Source organism: Octodon degus, unplaced genomic scaffold, assembly GCF_000260255.1.
Source record: "Octodon degus isolate 3935 unplaced genomic scaffold, OctDeg1.0 scaffold00015, whole genome shotgun sequence".
Classification (NCBI taxonomy): Eukaryota; Metazoa; Chordata; class Mammalia; order Rodentia; family Octodontidae; genus Octodon; species Octodon degus.
In genome coordinates this window covers 1,525,785-1,544,662 of record NW_004524591.1, presented here as the reverse complement: position 1 = coordinate 1,544,662, position 18,878 = coordinate 1,525,785, and the positions used below count along the sequence as shown (strand labels likewise).

Below are 18,878 nucleotides of genomic sequence, written 5' to 3'. Positions count from 1 at the left end.
TTCTCTCTCTCTCTCTCTCTCTCTCTCTCTCTCTCTCTCAAATAAATAAATAAATAAATAAATAAATAAATAAAAGCTGCTGATAGGTGTGAGATAAGGGTAACATATGTAAATTTAGAATTACTTCAGAAAATCTATGATGTTTTCTAGGCCAATTATACATAAAAATATCTTATCTACTCACTCAAAACATTGTATGTTTACTAAAATCTTACCTGGCCAGGCACTCAGCTATGGCAAGGACTACGGAGGGGAGGACATGGATCCTGGTCTCAGAACACAGGAAGACACCAGCAATTTTAATATTCAGTATTCCTTATGAGTGAAGGTATATGCAGGGTCTGTGGAACACCCAGAAGGAGAAGAGTATGGAAGTTGCCCATCAAAGGTGAGAAATGACCTTCAGGGCACAGAGAGGACAGACCTAGATGGGAAAGCAAAGCAACCGCAGGGAAGATAAGGAGCAACATGGCAGGAAGCACAAGGCAGCAGGTGGGAACTATGAAGAGTATTAGTACTCAGGGATCTGACCCCGCATAGGAGGAAGTGCAGAAGAACAGGTGACACACACTAAGGATCTGAACTGAAGCCATGAAGACCTCGAGAAAGGAACAAATGGCAGGTGCTTCTTTTCAGGCTGAAGAGGGCGACCAGGCTTACTCTATTGCTACTATTTCCTTGGACTAACTGACTTTTGGATTACTGACCAGATGAGTCATCGTAGCTTGCCTTGATTTCTGAAGCCTGCTTAGCTCTACTACAATGCTGACAGCCTGGCCTTTGGGTCCATGCAGACCACCACCAACACAATTTCCTTAGGCTCTTTTAACTTCCTGGTATACAGATGGTTCAGTTTGGGGAATGAAATACTTCATTTTAGGGACTTTCTAGCTTGCATTTCTGCCTGGATCTCTAAGTTCTGAGTCTGTCTCTTAAAATTTTACATGATATGGGTTAATTTGTTCTTTTTGCAATTTTCTGTTATATCTACTTACTATCTGCTTTATAAGTCATGGCCTCTAAAATAACCTTATTTTTACTGTATGCTTATGATATGTTTGAAGATAAAAAGGATAAATTACAAACCACAGCAAAAAAGCACTAATTAAAAGACTTCTTTGAAAAAGGTAGATGCTTGTCACCATCTACAAATGAAATATTAGCTTTCCACCTACGAAATTAAAAAAAAAAAACAAGTTTTTATAGTCTGCATCATTATCTAATACTACAGACTTAATGGAAATAATTTGGCTTTTTCTTTTCTATGTATAATTTGACTTATTCTTTTTCATAGATACAGGGTCTCGCTATGCAGCTCAGACTTGTAGTGATCCTGTTTCAGCCCCCCCACTGCTGGCATTACAGGTATGTGCCACCATGCCAAGACTCAGTGGCTCGCTCAGGGTGCCAGGGGGTGGGGCTGGTGCGGCATGTGGTGACAGGGATCAAATAACTTTTTCTTATGATTATTAATAAAAGGTAAGTTTTTGTTTTCAGTAGCTGAAATCAATCACAGTCCAATGCCATATTTTATCTTAGTGCAAATTGATATTCATAATATCTTTCACAGTATAAATAAGTTCAAGAAATAAAAAAAACACTAAAATAATTTCTAATCATGTTAACACAATCCAAGCACATATAAAAACTGTGTGTGATGTTACTACCTACTATACCAGTTTACCTTATGTATACCAATGTTTCTCCAACTTTAGTGCATCTAAATTACCTGGAGGACCTGAGTTGCTGATGCAGTTGGTTTGGGGTAAGACACGTGAATAAGGATTTCTACCAACTTCCCAGGTGCTGCTGTGAAAGCATATTTAGAGGACCACAGCTGTACACCAACCTGGGGCATGAATGGAGAGTGGAAATGGTATCCCAACTGTGGTTTATTGCCATCTTAAAATCTTCTCTAAATTAGATATTCCAATTCTAGTCAGACAGTTTAGGAAGTTAAGAGTTGATCATTGGAAAGAATCCAAATCCCAATCTCTTTAGAGGAGAGAAAATAAGAAACACAACTGTGTTTCATGGCTATTTTAACAGAGATGCTCTGTGGGAGAGCTTAAGATGTTGCAGTTTCATTAGCATTATCCAGTGTTGCTATGGGGACCAACTGGAAAGGCATCACCGGCACACAAGTGAATGAAAGAGGAGACTTGATGAACAACAATAAGAACTTTAACATTTCTGAGAAAATAAAGCAAAGTCATACTGAGCACTTTCTGGTATTCATATAAACGTTGAAAGTATCCTTTAATCATGAGATATAGTCACATATACAGCCGTCCATCCTTAGATGATGTTTAATTTCTTTGAACATCATGAAGGAAACCAAAATCAAAATCCTTTCAAAAGGATGAGAAGGAAGAGTGGCAGAAATCATATTGTGAGATTTTTATTAATTATGGTCAAGCACGATGGCCCCCAACTGGGGGCTACACAAAAAAGACCACCTTATTTGCTCACTAGGTTATGGCTCTGCATAATATCTAGGCTGAAGCGTCCATGTAGCTATAAAAGACAGCTCTGGGGAATAAGGAAAGGAGATGTACAGGTGTCTGGATTGCTCTCAGGTTTTCAAATAATGAAATTAGGAAGAGTCAGGGAGTAAGAAATAACTATGGAAATAGATTTCAAAGAGCTGGGAAGTAAGTATTCTTAGAATTGCTTTTAATGGCATACAACTATATCATAATTTAGTTAAGGTTTAGAAGGTTCTGAAATTCTAATGTAAGCCAATTTTAGCAAAGATGACAGTCTCCATGGAAGTTTCCCAACATTTTTCACTTCAGATTTCAGGTATGTGATTTAAGAAGAAAATCGAATAGCAAAAGTCTTAACTTAATATATTTATATGACAATGAACCAAGATTTATCATAACAAATTTCTTGCTGAATCCTCAGTAATATAGCCTTCAAAATAATCCCTTTAAAAAAAAAACAAAACAACAAAATAATCCCTTTTGAAACCTTCTTTACCATAGCCTCCTCTTTGAAGACTTTAAAATCATAACCTTTCTATTCACAAGACACTATTTACTAAATAATATTATGATTTCCTGTTCAGAGGCCTGCTTTTCCTCTGGGATTTCCTCATTCGCTTCACTGTTCTACTCTAGTGGCCAGGCTAGTTCCTCAGACACACTCGTCAGGTGTTACAGAGACTCTGGGGCACTTGTTCCTTTGTTCAGTCCACTCAGAGAATTTATGAAGTCTGAGGTGGTGATATCTTTGGTATCTTTTATTGGATTTAATGGTGAGGACTTAAGCCATATTATGAACCTCCATACAAAGGCCTCACCACTCTCATCTGAGGAGTTTATTTCATAATTATTAGTCCTCAGATGAGGAAACAGAAGCAGGGAGCTATTTGATGTTTTGTCTCAGGTGCCAGGATACTGGTAGACAGCACTGCAGATTTCCAGCTTCTAAGTTTGTGGGTTCTACCCTATCAGAATTTACAAACTAGACAAAGCTATTTTTAGGTTTGTTTAAGGACACTGTGGACTTGTATATCTAATGTGCCTTTTCACCAGAGAAGAACTTTTGTTATGTTTTCTTCTTTCTCAGTGACTCAGAAAGAACCAAAGCTATACCCCAGGACACAGGAACAATATTACTATGCTATCTTTCTTTATTCATTTCCTCTTTTAAGGAAATGCTTATAGGAAGCAGTACTCTATGGTGACAAAGGCACTTTATTCTCAATACAGTGTTTCACTCACTGGCCTTGTCTTTCTGCTTTTCTATTGCAATAAACTAACATCTTGCTTCTCCAATGTAGTTGCAGTCCAATGACAATAATATATCAATGAGTCTCTCATTAGCTAGCTATGTCTTAGTGAAACATAAATAAGGGCTCTCTGCTATGCATACAGCTCAAAAAGATGCTAGTTCATACATTTATGCATCAATATATAAGTTCTATAAGCCTAAGTGGCATGAGTAAGACTGAGAAATTAGCCATATGTTCCAAACCTGTATCAATGTCACAACATTAAGTGGCCTGACTTTAAGGGCAATGGAAAAAGGCTTTCATTCCTCCAAAACCTACGTTGCTTACTGCTGACATGTAAAATCCTGTCTTCATCAATGTTACTTTGCGCTATGTACTATCTTCTGTTACAACTTCTTTAAAAATGAGAGGAGAGGGGCTGGGGAGATGGCTCAGAATAAGCGCTTCCTTGGCAAGTGCAAGGGCCTGATTTCAATCCCTGGTTCCACCAAAAAAAAAAAAAAAAAAAAAAGGGTAGGTGTTATGAGGCACTACACTTTCACTTAAAATCGCATATGACTTTTACCACATCATCTGTAAAATGAATGAAAAAATAAAGCAGTGAGTAGAATGCACTCCTTTGCCTAGCACTGAGCTGGGCACAATGGAGAAAAGAAAGATAAATTAATTTCAAGACACTTCCAAGTGCATTTTATGAGACAAAACATATACATATAAAACAAAAGTTTTAGCACTCTTGCGTTTACATTATTTGGTATATTGCTATGAGAGCAACACCTTTCAAATATTTTTTTCTTTAAGCAATGGAACTCTTTTCCAAATTGTCTCACACAAAATTCTAACATATAAATCTTATAAAAACAGACACTCTGGGTGAAGATGGAGGGGAGGCAAGGGAGCAGTCTGTGTGGCTGACTTTCACTCCAGTCTAGCTTCAGTGGCTATGAGGCTTCTGAAATTGCAGTTTCAAAAAATCATTAATTTAGCTCATAAAGAAGAGGTACATTAACAGAAGGAAAAATCCATAGTGGGTATGACTAGAGGACACTCCAAGGAGGGATTCTTCTGCAAGTTGGGATCTGTAGTCTGGCAAGACTTACATGGACGGAAGAGATGCAGAAACAAAAAATACGAAGAAAAAGCGCATTGGCAATCCCAGGGAAAGTGACAAGTAACAGCGGGCAGAGGTGTAAGCTGCCTCAAAAGTTGAGATTTGCTGAAAATAGGGAAGCACTAGGATTTTAATCTTTGGAATGGATGTGAGGACCATAGAGCTGAAGGAGGGAGGCCGAGGCATGAAGGTGCCATGGGGAACAAGACATAAGCCACCATGTCCCATGAATCCACTCTGGCTGGTGTCTCCCTCCCTCTCTCTTGTTGTTGTTGTTGTTTTTGGCGGAACCAGGGATTGAACTCTGGCCCTTGCACTTGCCAGGGAAGCACTTATTCCACTGAGCCATCTCCCGGGCTCTCCCTCCCTCCCTCTCTCTTGCACACAATCTACTGCTCCATGCAGATACCACACTCTACTTTCCCACGCGGCTCTTCTGTATGCCTTTCCCTCCTATGCACTATCCAACCTCAAGCAGAGTCCAAAAGGTTTTGTAGAAAATCAGCAGGCAAAGTTTTGGAAGTTTGTAGCTTAAAATACTAAAAACAGTTTTCTGTTCAAAGAAGTGAAAACTACCCAAATAAATGAAACAGAAAGCAAGAGAGTAGTATTATAAAAAAGAAGTAGTCTGATGAACACTAAGAACTTAAAAGCCTCAGAATATTTGCATAAATGTCTTTATCAAAATACAGTAATTATGTCATCAATTTCAAAATGTAAACCAAATTGTGCAACTATGTTTAAGTGCCTCTGCTTTGAATCAACACTGCTAACACTGCTGGTGAAGAGTAGATTTGTGGGGTTGTACGACACGAGAGTAAACAGATCTATGGATTCTGCTGACAGTGCTAGTGCTAAAAATTAGTAGTGCACTACTATGCTTTCTGCTTCTTAGTTTGCTCATCTCCTAAATGTTGCTGAGGTGATAAAATGAGATTAGGCACAGAGCAATGTTCCAGAAAACATGAGTTGCTAAAGTGGAGGAGTGTGGACAGAAGCAAACTCTACAAGGGATCTTCAAGAACAGGATCCTCCAGTGGCTGAGGGAAGAGGATTGGAAGGGGTGCCTTAGCCTCAGCAGTACTTGTACAGTGGATTGATGTTTAATCCTGTTCAAGTGATAGTTGCCAAGAGTAGTAATGCCATCATTTACTAGGCATCCAAACATAAAACACAAGAGCAAAGTGAATTATAGTCATAATGGCAATATGGAAACTGAAGTCAGAAACTCACAGTGGAAATAAGCATTAAGAGCAGAGAACAAGCTGGGTACTCTACTCTGGCACAAGCCTGCAATCCTAGTGACTCCAAAGGGTGAGGCAGAAGGATCCAAAATTCATGGCCAGTCTATGTAATTTAGTAAGATACCTCCAGGGCCCACTGGTTTGGGTGTTTCCATTGGAGGAGGTCACTAAGGAGCTAAAGAGAGTGTGATGAACTTTTTAATGAGCAGAAAGGATGGGGCATGATGATTACAGGCCTCGAGGGGAGTGGAATGGGTGGGACAGAAGGCAGAGAGCGCCAGCTAGGGAGAGACAGGTGGAAAAGGGAGAGAAAGGAATAATGGAGACATTGTGGGTAGAGAAAGATATACAGAGATAGATAGGGGAGCTACGGAGATGTGGGGCGCAGAAATAGAGATGGGGAGAGAAAGGGATCAGGAGAAAGACAGAATAGGGAGAGAGAAAAGACAAGGTAGTGGCAGAACCTGGAGGGGGACACATGGGTAGGAGCAGAGATGAGAAACAAAAGACTGTGAAGATGGAGATCACAGGGTCAAAGATGAGGACACAGCAGAAGCAGAGACACAGAGACAGATGGAGTGATAGAGACAGGGACAGATGCATGTGCTGATGGTGGAATGGTGAAATGAAGGCTCCCACGCTCCCCCACGAAGACCCCGATCAGTACATATAGATGGACTCGAAGCTGCTCCCCTCACTGGCCCAGTCCCTGGAGCACTGACTCAGCTCTCAGAGTCTCAATTTCCTCATCCATGACATGGAGACAACAGTGCTCTCCATGACAGCTGGACTGACTGATGTGCACAAGAAGCGCTGAGTACCCAGGAAGAATGCACACGTCATGGCAATCATTTCTATTATCACTGAGAATGGCTCAATGTAGAAAATGCTCATAACTTGAAGGGATGTGAGAGGTGATGGGGGGGGGCAGACTTTTTCACTGGAAGGCCAGACAATAAACACTTCCAGTTTTGAGGCTTGCAAATGTAATTACTTGCTCACTCCATGAAACCACAGATGGCATCAAACCCTATCACTCTGCTTTTCCTATATACATATACTTGTGATAAATGCCCATTTATAAATTAGGCCTGGCTAAAGATTAACAATAACATAATAAAACAGAACAATTATAACCAAAAAAAAGGGGGGGAAGGGGGCTTCCAAAGGGGCTCAGCAGCAGTGTTTGTTTAGGCTCTGTTCCCAGTTCTGTAAAGACAACACAAGAGCACCAGCAAGAAAATGCTTGCCAAGTAGATGGCTACTTTTTAGGTAGAGCCAAGGAGTTGGCAAGAAAAGGTGAACGTGATAAGTAAACTAAGTCTTCTTTTTTAAAGGCAAGTTTTTGCTATGTAGTCCAGGCTGGTCTCAAACTAGCCATCTTCCTGCCTCAGCCTCCAAGTGCTGGAATCACAGGTGTGTGCTCCTACGCCCACTAACTAAATCTTGAGGAGAAGTTTGTGGGGTAGATAGGCAAAGAAAAGATATTCTAGGCAGAAAGAAAATATGACATTGTATTAAAATAGTTAAAAGGTGATACACTTTTTTCAAAATGCACAGATATACTGGGAGTCGATCACATAGATAATGGCTTTAGGAATCTTCCTCTCATACTCTAAGGAGTACGAGGGACAAAATTACAGGGCATGAAGGCCGACAGGGTAAGCACAGCATCAGTAAATCTTGGCTCAGATGATACAACATTTGACATACAATCACTCAACAGTGGATCCTCTATTAAGTCGCTACCTAGCTGCTCAAAGGGCTCTGGGGAGAGGACATCAGAGAGCAGCCAGCTCCAACATGTGCTCATCTCCTCAGGCCTATGTTGTCACCAACCGTGGACGCACGCTATTGTCTGTGTACAAACATGCACACGTGAGTAACCGAGAAAGCGCCTCTGTTCCTTTTTTTTTTAAATTAATTTATTTATTTATGTGTGTGTGTGTGTGTGTGTGTGTGGCCAGCTCAGCCCACCAGGGGGCGGGGCTGGCTGGCATGTGCTGCTGGGGGATTGAACCGCAGTCAGTGTGCTTTGCTAAGCTTGTTCTAAGTAGGTGCTTTAGACCACTGAGCCGTCTCACCAGCCCCGCCTCTATTCTTATTACTCATTTGTAATATGGATTTCAAATTAATTCAAAGTGGGCAAATCAAATCACATTATGTTACTGAAGAGGAACACTTGAAAGTTCAGAGCATTACCTTACATGAACAATCACTGCAGACAGACTGCTCTGTTAGTGTTTCAAAAAGACACACTATTTCTTTCACAAGGTTTCCTCTTGTGAAAGAAATAGTATTTACTATTTCTTTGTTACTTACTTGATAGCTTGTTCCTTTTCTTGTAATTTACCTTCTGTTTTGCCTTCCTCTGAAAATTTAATCCCAATTACACTGATGTCTAATTCCTACAGTAATTCTAAAGATCTCATTATTCACTTCTAACGTTATCTGTCTAGTCTTTAAAATATCCCACTTAGGGGACATAGGTTTTGCAATGACTTTCCGTTGAGTTTTTCTTCTTTTTGGCAGTTCCTGGTGGCTGCTGTTTTCACAAAGGGAAATGAATGGGAAAAACAGTACTTAAAATTGATATCAGTGCTCCTTCCTGATGAAGTGGAAACTACTAGATTGCCTACTTTTTGAAATAATAGACTAGACTTTTTTTTCTTATAATGAATTCTTGGAAGTAAATGCATGTGCTAGTAGGAAAGAATACCTACATTTTACACTGATCAATTGAAGAATTGAAAGCTCTATAGTGGCTTTGATACCAGTACTCAATTTGAAATAGTACTGTGATGATATATTTCCTCATTTTCAGAAATAAAAGGAGACATCATTTATGTTAGGCATAGTTATAGAAAAGATGAAAAAATTCACAGATGAATAATCTATTGTAATATCTCACTAAGATGGGGGAAGGTAGGTGATAGCATGCAAAAAAAAAAAAAAATCTGAAAAATCACATTCTAACTTTAGGACCAAATGGCATTCATCAGGTAACTGAGCGCCACATAAAATATGCTTTTCATCATTAAAAAGTATTACAGTTGAATATCAAATACCTCTGATATTTGCATAAGGGTGGCTTTTGACTTACCAATGATGTTAAGCCAGAACAGAAGACCCTCTCTGTGTGTATAAATTTTCAATAACAAAATTTTAGTGATAATAATTTCTTTTCTAGATTATCATAGTAAAGTTCACTACATCACACGCATCAACATTTTCAAAGTATTAAAAATTTTATACATACACACACACACACAAATTTTCAAATCACACAATCATTTCCCTACACCAAATCCCAAAAGACATGAGGTCTTGCTTGAAAATTCTTATATTCAAGCAAAATCTGGAAGAATTTATTATTGATCAAAACAAAAGTACAGAATTGCCTGGCCACTTTTAATCATGGAAGAGATATCAGCTGTGAAATTCCATAATGTAAAAAAGCAAAACTTAAAAATTTTTTACTTAATATTGTGAAGGAAATTTAAAAACTCCCTGAGTTCCACATGACAGAGTCAAATGTACACTCAATGAACAGGCTTAACTCTTTGATCCATACCTGTTAGATTACTCTTCTAATGTGGTACTCATACCTGAAGAGTTACAAATAAGGAAGAAAAAGAAAAGCCTCAGCTCTCTTTGTGATTGAGATGCAGCAGGAGCTTAAAGTAGAGGGGCCAATTCAGGGGCTCCTGCACAAGACACATGCTTTCATTCTGCAAATCTTCCTCAGGGAAGTCATTACTGGCTTTTGAGCTGGAAGGTAAAAATGATGATGCTTTCTATACTTTAGGAAAACCTATTTGGCTTGCTATCCAGTTTAAATTGAATAAGAAGCATGTTCTGTTAAGAGCCTCCTCATGACCCACCCTGACCCTATATCCATTTCCACATCACTAAGGACAAAAGGCCACTTCTGCCCAGCAAATCTGATTCGTATCAGCCACCTACAACACTCCCTCATGCAAGGAAAATCACGTTCTTTTGCATGCTCCACAAAATTCTTTTAAAGTACTGTGTCTTCTTCACCTTGTCTCCTACTCTATTGGACTCTTACGGCTTTGTAAAATGCACCCCAAAACTGCATTTCACACATGACTTCCACTACCTGCTCTTGACTAACTGGCAGACCCTTGCCCAGATCTCACTTCTTGATAAAGGATATCCTAAACCCCAGACAGCTTAGTAACACAGAAGACTGAAATGTGCTGCTGCTTCAGTGTGACATTTTTTTGATTTTGGTGGTGCTGGGGATGGAAACCAGGGCTTTGTGCATGCTAGGAAAGCACTCTGCCACTGAGCTCAAGCTCCAGCCCAATGTGACTCTCATTACATTTCTACACTCTTTTCCTACACTTGAAAAATGGCACCTTCAAGAATTGAATTTTTGTCTTCATTTTTGGTGCCTCCAGGGTCTTACACGTAATTAGTGCTCAGTAAATGCTTGCTGAAATGCAAACCCCAGATGATTAAAGGAGGTATTTTTTTTTTTTTCCCCTAGGAAGAATTATTTTGGGCTCCATTACTTTTTTTTTTTTTTTTTTTTTTTTTTTTTTTTTTTTTTTTTTTTTTTTTTTTTTTTGGCGGAACTGGGGATTGAACTCAAACCCTTGTGCTTGCCAGGGAAGCGCTTATTCTACTGAGCCATCTCCCCAGCCCCTCCATTACACTTTTAACAAGACTCTAGTAAGTGCTTTGGAAACCACTTGGTCAGAAAGAATACAGAAACTGAAATCTGTGAAACATCCACAACTACATAAATAAGGGTTTGGAACATCAGACAGGTCATGTAAGTTGGTTACTAGATAGTCTCCTATTTCATCTCCCACCACTTCTCTCCAGGGCCTGCAGCTTTATGTCTTGTCCACTGAAGACATTTCCCAAAGTAGCTTCTTTCCAAATCACCCCGAAGACACTCTATAAATATTTATATTAAAGGATAAGTGACAGCTTAAAAGGAGAAGCTGGTCAAACTACATCGCAGCTTTAAAAAAAAAAAAAAGAAAAAGAAAAAACACTCATCAGTAAATACAAAAATGGTCCTCCCATACAGACACTAAACTGATACTAAACTGTAAGAACATTTATATAGACCTTCACACTTTTTTTTTTTTTTTTTTTTCTTTTTTTGCGGTACTGGGGATTGAACTCAAGACCTTGCACTTTGCAGGCAGGCACTTATTCTACTGAGCTATGTCCCTGGCTCCTAGACCTTTACACTTTAAAAATCATCTCCTAAAAAGTGCATGCTCTAATACGGAGGTAAAATTATTATTTTTGTTTTACTTCTGAGAAATAGGTTCAGGTAATATAATTTATTTAAAGTCCCACAAATAGTAAGCACATTTGATTCTTTTTTAGTAATGTATTTGGTATAGTGCACTTGATTCTTTTGATAACATTTCTGTGTTCTTTGAACCAACCTATGCTCTCAATATCAGGATGGCACCAAATTCCAGGGGCTGCATGCGCAAAGGACAAATTTATAGTTCTCTGTCAATGAGCAATTGGTGTATGTAATCAAAGTAACTAAGAAAATAGAAGATAAGCATGGTAAAAAAAGGTGATAAAAAAACCACATTATAAAAAATTCTACACAAATAATAAACCCTTTTCAAATCCTCAGGGGTGACTTCCTCAAGAGTTTAATAAGGTCAACGCTTAATTTCCAATGTCCATAAAGTCAAGCCGCAGATACCATCCGCTACAAAGAGCTGAGAGGCAAAAAAGAAAAAATTGCTGTCACCTCCCAAACACATATATGCATGATAACATGCACGCACCTGAACATACCCCTGGCCAGATCAGAGAGATGACTACAGTCTCTGGAAATAAGGACAATGTATTCAATAGGTGCAGTTGGCTGAATGGGGACATACAGATACATCATTTACAACTTCAAAATGGGATCGTCCTTGGAAATAGGGTCTTGCAGATGTAATTAAGGATATTGAGTTAAGATCATCGTGGATTATGATGACTCCTCATCTGCTGACAATGCCTTCAAGAGACAAGTGACAGGCAAAGATGCACAAGAGAGGGTATCATGTGAAGAGGGAGGTAGGAGACTACAGTTATGCTGCCACGAGACAAGAACCCTTGGTACCATGGGATGCTGGAAGAGGTAAGGAAAGATTCTCCATCAGAACCTTCAGAGAGTGTAGCCCTGTTGGCACACTGACTTAGGACTTCTGGCCTTCAGAATTACAAGAAAATAAATTTTTTTGTTGTTGTTTTAAGACACAAGGTTTTGGTGTTGTTTTGTTATAGGCAACCCCAGGAAATAAATATAGTATGTAACAAGCTAAGCTGCTGAAATTCAAACATATCTCTATACAAGAAGATTAATGGAATTCTTCTAGATTACTATGTCGTATATGATTAATTCTACAAAAAAATATACAACATAGGGTTCTGGCATCGTTTCACATAAAAGGGGACATTAGAATTTAAAGTACAGCATGAATGACTTTACTAGAAAGGAAGAGAGCTAAGTTATATATTAATAAAGGTTACAAAAGCTATAAAGAACAATTTATGGAGAGTATATTTTACAGGAACCATGTGTATCCCATAAACATACAAATATGTGTTTGACTTTTCACAAGTATGAGAGTGTTTCATGGTAGAATTCAAGAATCAGCTAATAATGACAAACATATAATTACTTCTGAGAAATATATATTTAGAATGTGATTCATTAATGAATTACCACAAATTACATATAAAATGTAATTTTAGGAAAAGATACAACAAAAGAAAGTAATATACTTGTCTCATTTATAATCTTTATTCTGAAGCAGTCTACTGTGGGACTACATTTAAAGAAAGAATCCTGAAGAAATGGAGATTTGCCAGCTGGCTTGGAACACTGCAATAGAAGTGAATAACAATGGGATCCATGAATCATGTTGAAGCTGTTTTTAAACAACCTTTTACACACACACACACACACACACACACACACAAATTTCTACTAGTTGTGGATATCACATCAAAGAGATGCTTGGATCCATCATTTAATTAATAAATAGTAATAAAGAAACTGACATTTCTGACGCTGACGCCAATGCCACACAAATACAATTCAAAAAAATTGAAACTAACCTACATTCTTGAAGTCAATGAAAGCTGAGAGAGGAATGTGAATTAAAAATTTATAATCTTAAATAATATATTAAATAGCTATGGTTACCTGACTTAATCAGAAGCACAGGCTTGAATATTCTGGAACAGTAGGTCAGAAACTGGTTAGCTAAAAAATATTTTCTTTTTTTATCATTCAGTATTTAAATCTTAATTTGAATGTATTAAGGAAGTGACATTAAATAGGGCTGAGAGCATAGCTCTGTGGTAGAGTACATGTTTAGTAAGTCCAACATGGGTTCAATCCATACTACTAACAGAGAAAGCAAGCAAGCAAGCAAGCAAGCAAGCAAGCAAGCAAGCAAGCAAGCAAGCAAGCAAGCAAGCAGGCAGGCCAGGGAGATGGCTTAGTGGAATAAGTGCTTCCCTGGCAAGCATAAGAGCCTGAGTTCAATCCCTGGTTCCACAAAAAAAACCAAACCAAACCAAACCAAACCAAACCAAACCAAACCAAACCAAACCAAACCAAAAAAAGAATAGAAAGAAAGGAAGGAAGGAAGAAAGTGAGATGGAGGGAGGGAGAGAGAGAGAACAATGACGAGCAAATATTCTCATATGTGGCAGGTTTTATTTATATCAATAATTTGATAATACCTTAGATAATTAAAAAAACTTTGGCTTTCTGGATATAATGGGGATAATATTCTTTAAAGGATGCCACATGTTGGAGGCAAAGAAAAAGTACTTAATGTGTCTTGGGTTGATCTTGTCTTTAGCATGCTGCACTCATTTTCTTCTCATTAAAGGTAAAGCAAGAAAGCTATAAACATAACAGTTATTGGTATAGCTAGGTGAATGATCTCCTGGAGACACACACAGATGGAACAGATGGAACTTTTGGAAGGCCTACACTTATTTTCTCCCAGTACTAGGGACTGAATCCAGGGCCTCGGCACTAAGGTACATCCCTATCCTTTTTAAACAATTTGAGATAGGTCCTTGCTAACTTACTAGACTGTCTAAGCTGTGCTTGAATTTGAGATCCTCTTGCCTCAGGCTTCTAGAGTGCTGGGATTATAGGTGTGCACCATTACACTCAGTCTGGAATGTCTAAATTCTTAATACATTAGGGAAAGATGCTCCAAATTAAATTCTATGGAACATTATTGTCCCATAAAATGTTAATAGGTCATTATAATCAAATATTTGGAAAGCAGCATACAGTATTTCTGTATTAGTCACAAAAACTAGAATTATTCAACTAGGAAAGCTATGTAAACGTCTAACTCAGTATTTGCAAATTATTTAGTCATGAAATTCTCTTTATGTATAAACACATAATATTTTTTAGTCTAATAATTTCATAGAATCCTGAAATATTGACCCTAAAAACATAAAGAACATACTAAATTTATGTTGATCCTTCCTATAATCACATATTGAACAAAACATATATTTCTATGACAACATTTTAAAAATCATGATAACAAAGAAATTAATTTATTTTCAGTCCATTACCTAAGGGCTTTAGTTCATCGTTGGATGAACTCCGGGTTTAATGTACAAAAGGAAAACAGGACTGTATTCTATTTATAGAAACTACTCATACATTAAAACTATTGTATGAATGTAGGAAATTATTAACAATTTAATCTGTTCAGCCAAAAAAATCTAAGTTATTTCACAAGGGAAAAAAAAATCAAGAACAAGAATTCTCTGCAGCATCAAATTCCTTGTACTGTAGGAGTCCTGAGAAAGAAAGGGTGCTATCACCTTACACTTGAGAATCACATTACAACTGGCTGATTATTCAGAATTAATGAGCTCAGGGTGAGGAGTTCAATGGCCATATGGGCAATTGTAATGAGCTGCTGGGCTAAAAGCTCTGGCCAGTACTACTGATTAAAGTCGGAAGGGGCCCCATGCCCACCATTGGTTGGCTTTGTACCTGCAGGGAGCACCTTAAGCTGGTGTCTCTGCATCAACTCAGTGTTTGTGGTCCTTTCTCCATCTGGGTCTGAGATGTTAGGGCTGAGCATATGACCAGTTTCTTGATAACAAAACAAAACAAAACAAAACAAAAAAATCACCTTAATTTGTATTCCCTTCCTGGTAACTGAATTCTCAATCTGTTGACCAGATTCTACAAACTGCTTGACTTGATACCTAACTCAGAACCCATGTTCCTACAAATCTGCTTCTCTGTGGCCTTTTCATGAGCTAAGTCCTGTCCCGAAAGCCTAGGATACTTACTATGTCCTTCATACTGACAACTCTTTCCTTGAGTACATTTTAACATCCTCTTGAACCCTTCTCACTCACAGATGTGCATATCTCAGTTTTAGAGAATCCTATTAAGTCAGGTTAAAAGAATCCACTCTTGGCATTTTATCGCCCTTAAAACCTGATGAAATCTTTCATTCCTCACTAGCTCCCACTTGATGTCTGATCCTGTTGTTGCTTTCAGGAAGAATCTCCCTTTACCACTCAAGTTGTCTCTAGTACTTTACTATCCCCCCTCCTCCTTCAGCCTATTTTTTTGGTTATAAATCTTCACTTTCCCTTGCTGTATTTAGAACTGAGCCCAGTTCTATACTGGAGTCCCCACTTTCCAGCAATAGTGGGGTGTGTGTGTGTGTGTGTGTGTGTGTGTGTGTAATAACTTCCTTGCTTGGGTTTTCTTTCACAGTACTTCAAATCTTTCCACCTGGCTATATTCTAATTGATAGCTGTCTTATCTTTATGTTCTTTGCCTACAGCTGACAGGGCATTCCTGATCACAGAGTATGAACAGAACACAACCTAACCCAAACAGAATCATCACCTATAACCAGCTATGTCCCAGCATATCTTTCCCATTTTAAGAATCTACTATAGGACTAAGCTACCACCTGACTTCAAAAGGACACTGTTTTTTCCTTTGGATATGACACAATTTTTATTTTTGAAAGTTTTCTGGTGACTAAAGTTATCTTGATTCTTAGTTTAGAAAATTCTAAACAGAAAGTATAGAACTGGGTCAACAACCTGGAGGAATAGGAAAAGATCTCCAGCTCATGTATACCCCAGCTCCCAGGCAGAGCTATTTTCCAGCTGCCCAAGAATGAAAGTGCTTTTTTGACGGATTCAGGTGGGAGTCTGAAATCCCCATGGAGCCTGAGATCTAGGAGGCTCACTTGAGAGAGGTGTACAACTAGCTAGCAGACTCATGGGCTGTGGCCTTGCCAGCACAGACTGAAATGGCCCCCATCCATTTCCATCACATTCAACTTTGGGTCTCTATCAAACTCACCAAGGGGCTCACCCATACCACTGCCTTCTGCAAGAGACAGGCCTGCCCACACTGCTCTTGGCTGTGGACCTGAAATGAATTATTAACTTGGCTGCAGTCCCTCTCTGTTGTAGTCCTAGATCCACCTCAGTTGAACAAGGATGTAAGGGGAGACACATCCGAGTCCCCTAGGCAGGCCTCACAACCTCAGTGAGATGGCAGATCTGAAATGGCTTCAATCTGGGCCCTTGCCCCATTCAGCTAGGGAGGGAAAGCAGTGCTGGTCAGCCAGGGACCAGCTGGAAGAGATGCTGCCTGAGGTCTAGGGTAGCCTTGGTTAAGTCAGTCCTACAGTAACAGCTAGAAAAACAGCGTGTGCGCGCGCACACACACACACAACAAAAAAATTAATTTTTTAAAAACATATACACAAAATTGAACAATCTTACATACCATATGATCCTACTTACCTGAGCTTGACTGAGTATGGGGAGAAAATCAGCAAGGGGTAAGAGTAAAGGTAACTGGGCACATGTGGAAAGTTGCAAAGGCAATTTAGTAAATTTGCGAGACTTTGCCACAAAAATTTTTTTTAAAGAGAGCTGGAATGTTGCCCATTGCATAGATCCTGACTGAGTTTAATCTTCCATATCACCAAAAAGGGAAAGAACCCCAAAACTTATCAAAAAATTGATAAATACTTAGCTAGACTAAGTAAGGCTATGTTAAAAAAAAAAAGGAAGGGGGGGGATAGCTAAAATAAAATCAAATGAGAAAAAAAATATTACAAATGATATCAGAGAAACCAGATAAAGGATCATAAGAGACTACTGTGAAAAACTATACAGCAACAAATCAGATAACGCAGGAGAAATATATAGATTTCTAGACACACACAACCACCAAGCCTGAATTGTGAGGATAGAGAAACTCTGAGCAGGCGAATACAGAGTAAAGAAAACAAATCAGTAGCAACAACAAAAATGAAAGAAAAGCACAGGACCTGGTGGTTTCATTGCTAACTTCTACCCAGTAATTAAAGAATTCTTATCAATCCTTCAAACTCTTCCAAAAAAAGGGAAGAAGAGGGGTTACTTCCAAACTCATTTTTGAGGCCTGATACTAAAATCAGACAAGGAAACTGCACAGAAAAAAGAAGAAAAGAGAAAAAGAAAGAAAACTGCACACCAATATCTTAAGAACATAGATATAAAGATCCTCACCAAGAATATCAGTAAACCAAATTCTACAATACTTTAAAAGGATCATTTACCAGGATCAACTGAGATATATCCCATGGATGCAAGAATGATTTAGCACATACAATTCTACAAATTTGATATATCCGCTAACAGAATGAAGGACAAAAACCTATATTGATAATCTAAATAGATGCAGAGAAAGCACTAGAAAAATTTTAGCATCCTTTCAAGAAAAAAAAATCTCATTATAATAAACATAGAACAAATGTAAATTAATAAAAATTTATATATGACAAATCTATCTTTAATATCATATTCAATGGTGAGGGTCAGATAGCTTTTCCTCTAAGATCAGAAATAAGACAAGGATACCTATTCTTGGGTACCTCTGTTCAACAACACTACAAGTCCTAGCATAGCAGTTAGGCAAGAAAATGATAAGAAAACTTATCCTAATCAAGCATAAAGAGCCAAGAAGTCTTTGGGAAAATAATCACTATCACGAATCATCATGGAAATGCAAATTAAAACCACAAAGAAATAAATTCTCATACTGCCTAACAAAGCTGCCATAAAAAAGTAACAGATGACACCTGTTAGAAAGAATGTGGAGAGAGACCCAGTCCTAGCCCAGGTACAGTGAGTTTATGGAGAGCTTCCTGCTAACCTGCGCCAGCTGGACCAGTCCCAGCCCAGGTGCAGCGTGGGCCGGACCCTCTCCCACCCCCTCAGGCCGCCCCCCACCACTCCGCAGTACCTCCCCACCTCTCCCGCCGAGTAGGAATTTCTGCCCACTTCCAGGAACCCCCAGACCCAGTCCTAGCCCAGGTCCGGTGAGTGTGTGGAGAGCTTACTGCTAAACTGCGCCGGTGGGACCAATCCCAGCCCAGGTACAGCGTAGGCCGGACCCTCTGCCACCCCCTCGGGCCGCCCCCCACCACTCCACCTTACCTCCCCCACCCCTCCCACCCAGTAGGAATTTCTGCTGAGTTCCGGGAACGCCCAGACCCAGTCCTAACCCTGGTCCACAGCGGGAAGGAGCTGAGCACAGCAGCCAGACCTAAGCCAGACACAGCTGGATAAGTCCAAACTCTGTAGAGCTCCACCTGAACTTCAGTACCTGAAGGTTATAACTACAGCAAAGATCTACAACAAAGGGCAGAAGACAGTGCTACACAAAATGACCAGAAGGAACAAAATGCAACCT

At 39.0% G+C, this 18,878-nt stretch overlaps 1 protein-coding gene across 2 annotated transcripts in view; it reads right to left on the bottom strand.

The window, feature by feature from the left end:
- Znf277 (zinc finger protein 277) overlaps positions 1-18,878 on the bottom strand; it is a 152,238-nt gene that overhangs the window by 114,888 nt on the left and 18,472 nt on the right. Inside the window, exon 2 of one of the 2 annotated variants that reach the window (XM_023709887.1) lies at positions 216-341. The exons of the other annotated variant lie outside the window; for it this stretch is intronic. The gene's annotated coding sequence lies outside the window, so the exon portion shown is untranslated. The remainder of the gene's footprint in view (positions 1-215; positions 342-18,878) is intronic. 2 annotated transcript variants of the gene reach the window in all.